Source organism: Otolemur garnettii, unplaced genomic scaffold, assembly GCF_000181295.1.
Source record: "Otolemur garnettii isolate 467f Iridium unplaced genomic scaffold, OtoGar3 scaffold00407, whole genome shotgun sequence".
Classification (NCBI taxonomy): domain Eukaryota; kingdom Metazoa; phylum Chordata; class Mammalia; order Primates; family Galagidae; genus Otolemur; species Otolemur garnettii.
The window spans coordinates 39969-50585 of record NW_003852802.1 but is presented as its reverse complement, the minus strand read 5'-3'; the positions used below and the strand labels follow the sequence as shown (position 1 = coordinate 50585).

The window sequence follows — 10617 nt, the reverse complement described above, 5'->3', positions numbered from 1 at the left end:
GGCTGTCTGCTTGCTTTACTTACTGTGTTCTTGGCTGTACAGAAGCTTTTTAGTTTGATCAGGTCCCAATAGTGTATTTTTGATGTTGCATCAATTGCCCGGGGTGTCCTCTTCATAAAATATTTGCCCAGGTCGATTTCTTCAAGTATTTTCCCTACAACTTCTTCTAGTATTTTTATGGTTTCATGTCTTAAGTTTAAATCTTTAATCCAGTGAAAGTCTAACTTAGTTAATGGTGAAAGGTGTGGGTCCAGTTTCAGTCTTCTACAGGTTGCCAGCGAGTTTGCCCAGCACTATTTGTTAAATAGGGAATCTTTTCCCCACTCAATGTTTTTAATTGGCTTGTCAAAAATCAGGTACTGGTAAGTAGCTGGATTCATCTGTTGGCTCTCTATTCCATTACATACATCTATCTCTCTATTTTTGTGCCAGTACCATGTTGTTTTGATCACTATGGATTTATAGTATAATCTGAGGTCTGGTAGCGTGATTCCTCCTGCTTCGTTTTTATTCCTGAGTAATGTCTTGACTATTCGAGGTTTTTTCTGATTCAATATAGAATGAAGTAGTATTTTTTCAAGATATTCAAAATATGACAGTGGAGCTTTAATAGGGATTGTGTTAAAATTATATATTGCTCTGGGTAGTATGGGCATTTTAACAATGTTGATTCTTCCCAGCCATGAGCATGGTATGTTTTTCCATTTGTTAACATTTTCAGCTATTTCTTTTCTTAGAGTTTCATAGTTCTCTTTATAGAGATCTTTCACATGCTTTGATAGATAAACTCGCAAATATTTCATCTTCTTTGACACTACTGTGAATGGAATAGAGTCCTTGACTGTTTTTTCTGCTTGGTTGCTGTTGGTATATATAAAGGCTACAGAATTATGAGTGTTGATTTTGTACCCTGAGATGCTGCTATATTCCTTGATCACTTCTAAGAGTTTTGTAGTTGAATCCCTGGTGTTTTCCACATATGCCATCATATCATCTGCGAAAAGTGAAAGTTTAATCTTTTCTGACCCTATATGGATGCCCTTAATTGCCTTTTCTTCCCTAATTGTGATGGCTAAAACTTCCATTACAATGTTAAAGAGCAATGGAGACAATGGGCAACCTTGCCTGGTTCCTGATAGGAGTGGAAATGATTTCAATTTAACTCCATTCAATACAATACTGGCTGTAGGTTTGCTGTAGATGGCCCCCATCAGTTTAAGAAATGTCCCTTCTATACCAATTTTCTTAAGTGCTCTGACCATGAAGGGATGCTGGATATTATCAAGCACTTTTTCTGCATCAATTGAGAGAATCATATGGTCTTTGTTTTTTAATTTGTTTATGAGATGATGAATTATATTTATAGATTTATGTATGTTGAGCCATCCTTTGAGATCCTGGGATAAAACCTACTTGATCATGGTGTGTAATATGTTTGATGTGTGGCTGGATTCTGTTTGTTAGGATTTTGTTGAATATTTTTGCATCAATATTCATTAGTGATATTGGTCTATAATTTTCTTTTCTTGTTGAGTCTTTTCCTGGTTTGGGGATCAAGTTGATGTTTGCTTCAAGAATGTGTTGGGTAGTATTCCACCTTTTTTTATATTTTGGAAAAGGTTGAGTAGTATAGGTACTAGTTCCTCTTTAAAGGTTTGGTAGAATTCTGACGTGAAGCCATCTGGTCCTGGGCTTTTCTTTTTAGGGAGACTGTGTATAGTTGATGCTATTTCAGAACTTGATATAGGTCTGTTCAACATTTCCACTTCATTCTGGCTGAGTCTTGGGAGTTGACCTACTTCCAAGTATTGGTCAATTTCCTTCAGATTGTCGTACTTCTGGGAATAAAGTTTCTTGTAATATTCATTAAGGATTTTTTGAATTTCTAAGGGGTCTATTGTTATTTCAACTTTACCATTTCTTATTGACGAGATTAGAAATTTTATCCTTTTTTACTTTGTTAGGTTGGCCAAAGGTTTATCTATTTTATTGACCTTTTCAAAAAACCAACTTTTGGATTTATTGATCTGTTCTATAATCCCTTTATTTTCAATTTCTTTTAATTCTGCTCTAATTTTGGTTATTTCTTTTCTTCTGCTAGATTTGAGATTGGAATGTTCTTCCTTCTCCAGTTGCTTAAGATGTGCCATTAAGTTGTTAACTTCCTCTCTTTCCTTTGTCTTGAGGAAGGCTTGCAATGCTATAAATTTCCTTCTTAGGACTGCCTTTGCGGTATCCCAGATGTTCTGATAACTTGTGTCTTTATTATTGTTTTGTTCTAAAAATTTGATAATTTCCTTCTTGATCTCGTCTCTGACCAATCTATCATTCAGCATAAGGTTATTTAGCTTCCCATGTTTTTGTCAGAGACTGCATATTCCTGTTGTTACTGAGTTCAACTTTTATTCTATGATGGTACGAGAAGATGCATGGAATAATTTCTATTCTTTTAAATTTACTGAGGTTAGACTTATGACCTAAGATGTGATCGATTTTGGAGGATGTTCCATGGACCGATGAGAAAAATGTGTATTCAGTTTTGTTAGGATGAAAAGTTCTGTAGATGTCTGTTAGGTCCAAAAGTTGAATAGTTAATTTAAATCTAAGGTTTCTTTGCTAAGTTTCTTATTGGAGGGTCTGTCCAACACTGCCAAAGGAGCATTAAAATCTCCAACTATGATGGAGCTGAGAGAGATCAAGTTGCTCATGCCTGTTAAAGTATCTCTTATAAATTGAGGTGCATTCTGATTGGGTGCATAGATATTGATAATTGAGATCCAATCATATTGAGTGTTACCCTTAACAAATATAAAGTGGCCATCCTTGTCTTTGCTTACTTTTGTTGGTTTAAACCCTATTGTACCTGCGAATAAAATTGCAACACCTGCTTTTTTCTGCTTTCCATTAGCCTGGAATATAGATGAGCATCCCTTCACCTTAAGTCTATATTTATCTTTTAAAGTAAGATATGATTCTTGTGCCTCTTTAGCAGACAATTTAAGCCATTAACATTGATTGAAAGTATTCATAATCCTGGTAAAATTTTGAGCATCGAAAAGTCCAGTAGACATTTTTAATCCTTTTGTCATTGTGGAAGTTGGAATTTGATCAAAAGTTTCTGAGTGGGCTTACTTTTGTGGTGGAAGATTGCACTGATCATTATGGAGGATAGGTTTGAGAATTTCCCGAAGAGCTGGTTTAGTTATAGCAAATTTCTTCAACATGTGATTGTCATTAAAGTATTTAATTTTTCCATCATAGATGAAGCTCAGTTTAGCTGGATACAGGGTCCTGGGTTGGAAGTTATTTTGTTTTAGGAGATTAAAAGTCGATGACCCTCCTTGTCTGGCCTGAAAGGTTTCAGCTGAGAGATCTTCAGTCATCCTAATACTCTTCCCCTTGTAGGTTATGGTTTTCTTACATCTGACTACTTTCAGAATTTTCTCTTTCATCTTAACTTTGGTGAAGTTAATTATGATGTGCCCAAGGCATGTCCTGTTCGGGTTCAGTCATGCTGTGGTTCTGAAACTATCTGCTATCTGAATTTCAGAATCTCTTGGCATGTCTGGAAAATTCTCTTTCATAATTTCATGAAGAAGAGCCTCAGTGTTTTGTGAAGCAACTTCATCACCTTTAGGGATTCCTATTAGGTGAATATTAGTTTTCTTCGAATTATCTGAGAGCTCTCTGAGAGAAAGATCAATGTTTGCTCTCCATTTCTTTTGATCTTTGCACTCCTGGGCTTGTTCAAAAACTTTGTCTTCAATGTCACAGATCCTTTCTTCTGCCTATTCCATTCTGTTACAGAGGGATTCCACCATATCTTTCAGATCCTTGAGGGCTGCAACCTCTTGTCTCAGTGTTTCAAAATCTTTGGTCATTTTATCTTTGAAATCGTTGAATTTTTGAGACATCTTTTGAATAATTTCTTGAGATATCTTTTGAATCATTTCTTGAAATTCTAATTCCCTCCTTTCTTCCATTCTGTTAATCTTATTTGCTATCTGAAATTCTGAACTCGATTTCTGACATCTCAGCCATCTGTTTATGGATGGGGTCTTCAATTGCATCTGCCCCATTTTTCCTTGGGGGATGTTAATCTACTCTGGTTATTCAATTTGCCAGAGTTTTTCTGCTGATTCCGCCCCATGCTGAGTTTACTCTGTTTGGAGACCTTATCAGAAGCTTTCAGTCAGTGGCTTTGTCTTCTCCCAGTTCTCAGGTGCTGGGGCAACTGGGGCACAGCGGAACAGCAGCAACTGTGCAGGAGTGAGCATAGCCTGATCAGACCTCGTTTGGCCTGCTAGGGCTACCAGGAGGCAGGAAACTGGCAGCAGCTGGATTAGTCCTAGTTTGGCTCCAGTGGCGTGACTGGGGGGCAGGAGACCATCAGAGATTGGATCAGTCCTAGTTCAACTCCAGCGGGGTGACTGGGTGCAGGGAACCTGCATCGATTGTGTGTTCATGCAGCGGGATCAGTCCTAGGTCAGCCTCAGTGGGATTACCAGGGGGCAGGGGAACGACAGCGGCTGTGTGGAGCACAAGAGCGGCCGAACCAGTCCTACTTCAGCCCCACCATGGCGATGGGTGGTGGGAGCAGGAGAATGGTATTTGGCCCCACCAGAGAAGCCTGTGGGGGCAGGAGAACTGCAGTGGCTGGATCAGTCATAGTTTGGCCCCACCAGGGTGACCAGAGCGCAGGGGAATGGCAGCAGCCATATCAGTCCTACTTCAGCCCCACCAGGGCAACTGGAAGGAAGAGGAACAGCAGTGGCTGGAACAGTCCTTGTTTAGCTGCACTGGGCAACTGGGGGACAGGGGAATGGCAGTGGCTGTGCGGGGAATGCACGCAGCAGGGTCATTCCTAGTTCGGCCCCGCCGGGGCAACCGGGGGGAAGAGGATCAGCAGCAGCTGTGTGGGGAATGCACACAACCAGGTCAGTCCTAGTTCAGCCCCACCAGGGTAACCGGGGGACAAGGGAACTGCAGCTGCTAGATCAGTCTTAGTTCAGCCCCACCGGAGCAACCAGGGGGACAGGGAAATGGCAGCAGTGGTGCAGGATACATGTGTGACCAGATCAGTCCTAGTTCGCCCGCCAGGGCGACCAGAGAGCAACCAAGGGGCAGGGGAACAGCAGTGGTCATATCAGTCCTAGTTCAGCCCCACTGGGGCAAACGGGGGGGCAGGGGAGCGTAGGACTCCTCCGCAGCCACCCACTGGATGCATGTGACACTAGCAAGCTGATCTGGGCACTCCCAGTGAGGGAGCCTATAGCAGGAAACTCCTCCACTACCACCTGTGGGACACCCGTGGCTCTAGGAAACAGTTCTGGGCCCTCCCAGAGCAGTAGACTCCCCCACTGTGGCCCCGCAGGTTGCACGTGGCTCCAGCAAGCAACTCTGGGCCCGCCCAATATGGGTGTCTGGAGCAGGGAACTCCTCTGCCACTGTCCACGGGATGCACGTGGCTCTAGCAAACAGTTCCGGACCTCCCAGAGCAGCAGACTCCTCCATAGTGGCCCTGCGGGTTTCGTGTGGCTCCAGCAAGCAGTTCTGGCCCACCCAACAAAGGTGTCTGGAGCTGGGAACTCCTCCGTTACTGCCCACAGGGTGCGCACAGCACTAGCAAGCCAATCTGGGCCCTCCCAACACGGGAGCCCGGAGAGGGGAACTCCTTTGCCACTGCCTGCAGGACACGCATGGCTCTAGCAAACAGTTCTGGGCCCGCTAGGAGCAGTAGACTCCTCTGCAATGGCCCTGCAGGTTGCATATGGCTCTAGCAAGCAGTTCTGGGCCTGCCCAACACTAGTGTCTGGAGCCGGGAACTCCTCTGCTACTGCCCGCAGGGTGCACGGCACTAGCAAGATGATCTGGGCTCTCCCAGTGTGGGATCCTGGAGTGGGGAACTCCTCCGCAGCTGCCCACGGGATGCACATGGCTCTAGCAAACAGTTCTGGACCCACCCAGAGTGGTAGACTCCCCTGCCATGACCCTGTGGTTTGCGTGTGGCTCTAGAAAGCAGTTCTGGGCCCACTCAACACAGGTGTCTGAAGTGGGGAACTCCTCCAATCGCCCCCGTGGGGTGTGCGTGTCTCTAGAAAGCAGTTTTGGGCCTGCCCAGAACAGAGGACTCCTCCACTGCTGCCTGCAGGACGCCCACGGCACTAGCAAGCTGTTCTGGGCCTGCCCAGAGCAGGAGCCTGGAGCAGGGATCCCCTCTGCTGCCCTAGGGGTGTGCAACTCTAGCAAGCAGTTCCGGGCCTGCCCATAGTGGGGGACTCCTCCCCTGCCACCCATGGGGTGCATGTGGCTCTAGCAAGTAGTTCAGTGTCTGCCCGGAGCTGGGGGCTCCTCTGCAGCAACCCACTGCCCGCGGGAGGCATGCGGCTCTTGCAAGCAGTTCTGGGGCCCACTTTGTACCTGTATTTTGTGTTCTTAAATGCTCTTCCTTGGACTTACAGCTTGCCAAACTTTTTTCTGGGCTCAGCTTCCCGTCTTTGGCTTCATAGATTCTGATTCCATCCAGTTTTTCTTCCTTTGCTCAGGAGCTTCTGACAAGGGCTGCTACCAGTCGGCGATCTTCCCAGAATCCCCTCTTCCCTCCTTTCTTCTTGGTCTTCTCCAGGGAAAACTCGTCCTGGTCAAACAATGGCTTGTCCAGAAGGTTGTCAGGGGGCCAAAGATCTTAGACAGGCAGCTTAACAGCATCCTGGGGTCCAGCCTTGGCCTTTGGTACATGCCCTGTGCACCTCCTGGGGCAGCTTGCCCTGCTTTGCCAGCTTCTCCCATAGCTGCTCCTTCCGCCTGAGCTTCTTGGTGTTGGGGACCTGGTGAGCAAGGATGTCTTTGGGAACAAGGATCTTAGATGTGTTCTCAAGGATGAGATCAACCCAAAGGTGTTTCTTGAGAAGCAGCAACTTCTTCTGGACTTTGATTCTCTTCTTTTTCAGCTCTTTTTTCTTGGTGCCAGTGTCCACAAAGAAGAGTTTATCATCAGGAGCCTCTGACAACAAACCTCTGTTTGTGTGTTCCTGCAACTGCACGTCCTCTAGCCAACCACTGCCAGCCCTGCTTCTTATTTCTTGGGGCTTGCCACCTTAGCACCAGGCCCACACCATAGTCCCAGAAAGCCAGAATCTGCATTGCTTTTTGAGCTGGGCCTGCCACCACCACCGCTGCTTCCCACCACCACATTGTCAGAGAGCCCTGGGATGTTTTTGACAGCCCTGCTACCAGAATATTATAAGTAATCCATCCCTTAATATTGTGACTCTCAGGAAATGTTCATTTGAATGCAGAGTATTGTGGCAATAAAACCTTTTGAAAACCAAAGTGTGACATATTGGTATGCTGAAGGAAGGTGACAAGGGAAAAGCAGGAAATTTTAGGGGGTGGTTTCATAGTATTTTCTTTCTTTCTTTTATTGTTGGGGATTTATTGAAGGTACAATAAACCAGGTTATGCTGATTGCATTTGTTATGTTAAGTCCCTCTTACAATTGTGTCTTGCCCCCCAAAGGTGTGTCACACACCAAGACCCCTCCTACCTTCTTCCCTCTCTCTGCTCTCCCCTTCCCCACCCTCACCATGTTATTAATTGTCCTCATATCAAAATTGAGTACATAAGATTCATGCTTCTCCATTCTTCTGATTCTTTACTAAGAATAATGTGTTCCACTTCCATCCAGGTTAATACAAAGGATGTAAAGTCTCCATTTTTTTAATGGCTGTATAGTATTTCATGGTGTACATCTACTACAGCTTGTTAATCCATTCCTGAGTTGGTGGGCATTTAGGCTGTTTCCACATTTTGGCAATTGTAAATTGAGCAGCAATAAACAGTCTATGGTAAGTGTCCTTATGATAAAAGGATTTTTTTCCTTCTGGGTAGATGCCCAATAATGGGATTGTAGGATCAAATGGGAGGTCTAGTTTGAATTCTTTGAGGGTTCTCCATACTTCCTTCCAAAAAGGTTGTATTAGTTTGTAGTCCCACCAGCAGTGTAAAAGTGTTCCCTTCTCTCCACATCCATGCCAGCATCTGCAGTTTTGAGATTTTGTGATGTGGGCCATTCTCACTGGGGTTAGATACAAACAGCCATCACCCAGGCAGGATTAATTACTGCTAGTGATAAAATTCAGACTACCTCTCTATATCAGTATCTTGAAATGAGGCTTGAAGATGATTTCATAAAACCTCCAAAGTTAGAAATTAGAAAAGACAAACTTAACACTCTTAATGATTTTCAAAAATTATTAGGTGATATAAATTGGATTTGTCCATCCTGAGATATTCCAAACAATTCTTTAACTCATTTAAATACTATCTTAAGGGAACCCTCTGATTCAAAAAGTGCTTGCAAATTAACTCCAGAAGCTACTAACAAACTCCAACTCATAGCAAAAAGATTTCAAGAAATTCAAATTTATAGAATAACTTTAAATGAACCCATAGGAATTCTTATTTTTCCTACTTCTCATTCTCCTATAGGAATAATTGTGCCAGATACCCACATTTTAGAATGGATTTTTCTTCCAAATAATACCTCAAAAACTCTAACTATTTATTTGCACCTCATTTCTCAACTAATTGGTCAAGCTGGAACATGGGTTGTTAAACTTACTGGATTTGATCCCCATTATATAATTGTTCCCCTCACCCGTAATGAAGTCAAACAATCTTTTATTAATTCAGTCACTCACAGATAAATTTAGCTGACTTTGTGGATAAAATTGATAAACATTACCTATAAAACAACTTATTTCAATTTTTAAAGCTCACTCATTGGATTCTGCCCCTCAATTGCAAGGATCAGCTGCTACATGGAGCCACTACTTTATTTACTGATGCTTCTAGTAATGGAAAAGTGACATACACAGGTCCTAGAGAAAAGGTAATTAATACTCCTTATACTTCTGTCCAAAAAGCAGAATTAGCTGCTGTAAAGGAAGGTTTTAAAGATTATTCTGATCCATTAAATACAATTTCAGACTCTGCATATACACTATTCATAACAAAACATATTGAAACAGCCTTGATTAAATATCTACCTGATGCTCAATTATATTATCAGCACTTTACAGTCCTGAATTAGATCTAGAGACCAGCCATTTTATATTACCCATATTCGAGCTCATACAAATCTAAATGGTCATTTAGTCGAGGCCAATAATAGAGTTGATACCTTAGTGGTCTCTGCCTTCACAGAAGCCAAATAGCTACATTACTTGACTCATGTTAATGCTAAAAGGTTAAAGAATAAATTCCAATTAACCTGGAGAGAAGCAAAGAGCATTGCTCATCAATGCCCCCAATGTCAAATGATTATTATGCCTACTCAATCAGCAGGAGTCAATCCTCGAGGATTAAATACTAATCCAATTTGGCAAATGGATGTTACACATGTACCTACTTCTGGTAAACTTTCTTACATTCATGTAATGGTAGATACATTCTCTCATTTCATTTGGGCTAACCCAGAGAAAGTGCTACCTATGTTGAAAAGCCCCTCTTTTCCTGTTTTGCAGTAATGAAAAAACCTCTACAAATTAAAACAGATAATGGACCAGGTTATTACAAAAAATCTATGGCAAAATTCATTCAAGAATGGAACATTAAAAAAATAAAAATAAATAAAGAATGGAACATTAATCACATAACTGGAATCACATATAATTCCCAAGGACAAGCTATTGTTAAAAGAGCTAATAGAACCCTAAAAGATCAGTTACGAAAATAAAAACAAACAAAAAAGGGGGATATTGGAGTGAAGAATTATGTGACTCCCTGCAAGCACAATTAAATAAAGTCCTTTTTACTTTAAATTTCTTAAATTACCCCCAAACACAGCCATTTACAGCTATAGAGCAGCATTTTTGGAATGGTAGAAAAATGTCAAAATTCAGCAATGGAAAAAAGGTGAAATTGTTGTATAGGGAAGAAGCTTTGCTTGTATTTTCATAGGAAACAATTCTGATTTTATCTGGGTTCCATCAAGATTTATTAATATCAATCATGAACCCTGATCAGAAAGAGCAAAAGGCTGCCGGGAAAGCAAAGAGCAAGGCATCCTCTCAGAGGCAGCTCAAGAAAATGCAAAGAATGATGGCCACTCCCCTGAAGAAGCTCTGTGTCTCCTAACCAACAACATGGGGACACATCAAACTTTGGCCAACGAGGCCCAGATGTACTGGCACAGGACCCAGCTTCAGATGACTCCAGAAAATTATATTCTGGGGTTTCTGGCAGTACTGACAGTAGTGGTGAGTAGTACTGTAGCTGTAGTGTCCACCACTGCTACTGCTCTGACAAACTCCACTTTTAATTCAAATGTTAGTATTTTATTATTTAGATATCAGGAATGTGTTTGAATCCCTGTGCATCTCCAATGCCCTGGGAAGTTTTACCTTCTATTCATGTTATCATTAACTTGCCCAGAACTCCTTTAAAAAGATCTAAAAGATCACCTTAATAGCAGTCATTATGGGACTGATAGCAATGACAGCCACTGCAGCCACTACTGGTGTTGTCATTCATCAAATTGCAATTGGTATTATTGTTTTCATTCTTCTCAGTCTGCAGATACATCAGAAGTCTCTGAAGAGTAATCTAACATCA

At 42.2% G+C, this 10617-nt stretch overlaps 1 pseudogene; it reads right to left on the bottom strand.

Annotated features, from left to right (window-relative positions):
- The window catches only part of LOC100956151, a 10988-nt pseudogene extending 1863 nt beyond the window's left edge, over positions 1–9125 (bottom strand).
- Between the last annotated feature and the right edge of the window lie 1492 nt (positions 9126–10617).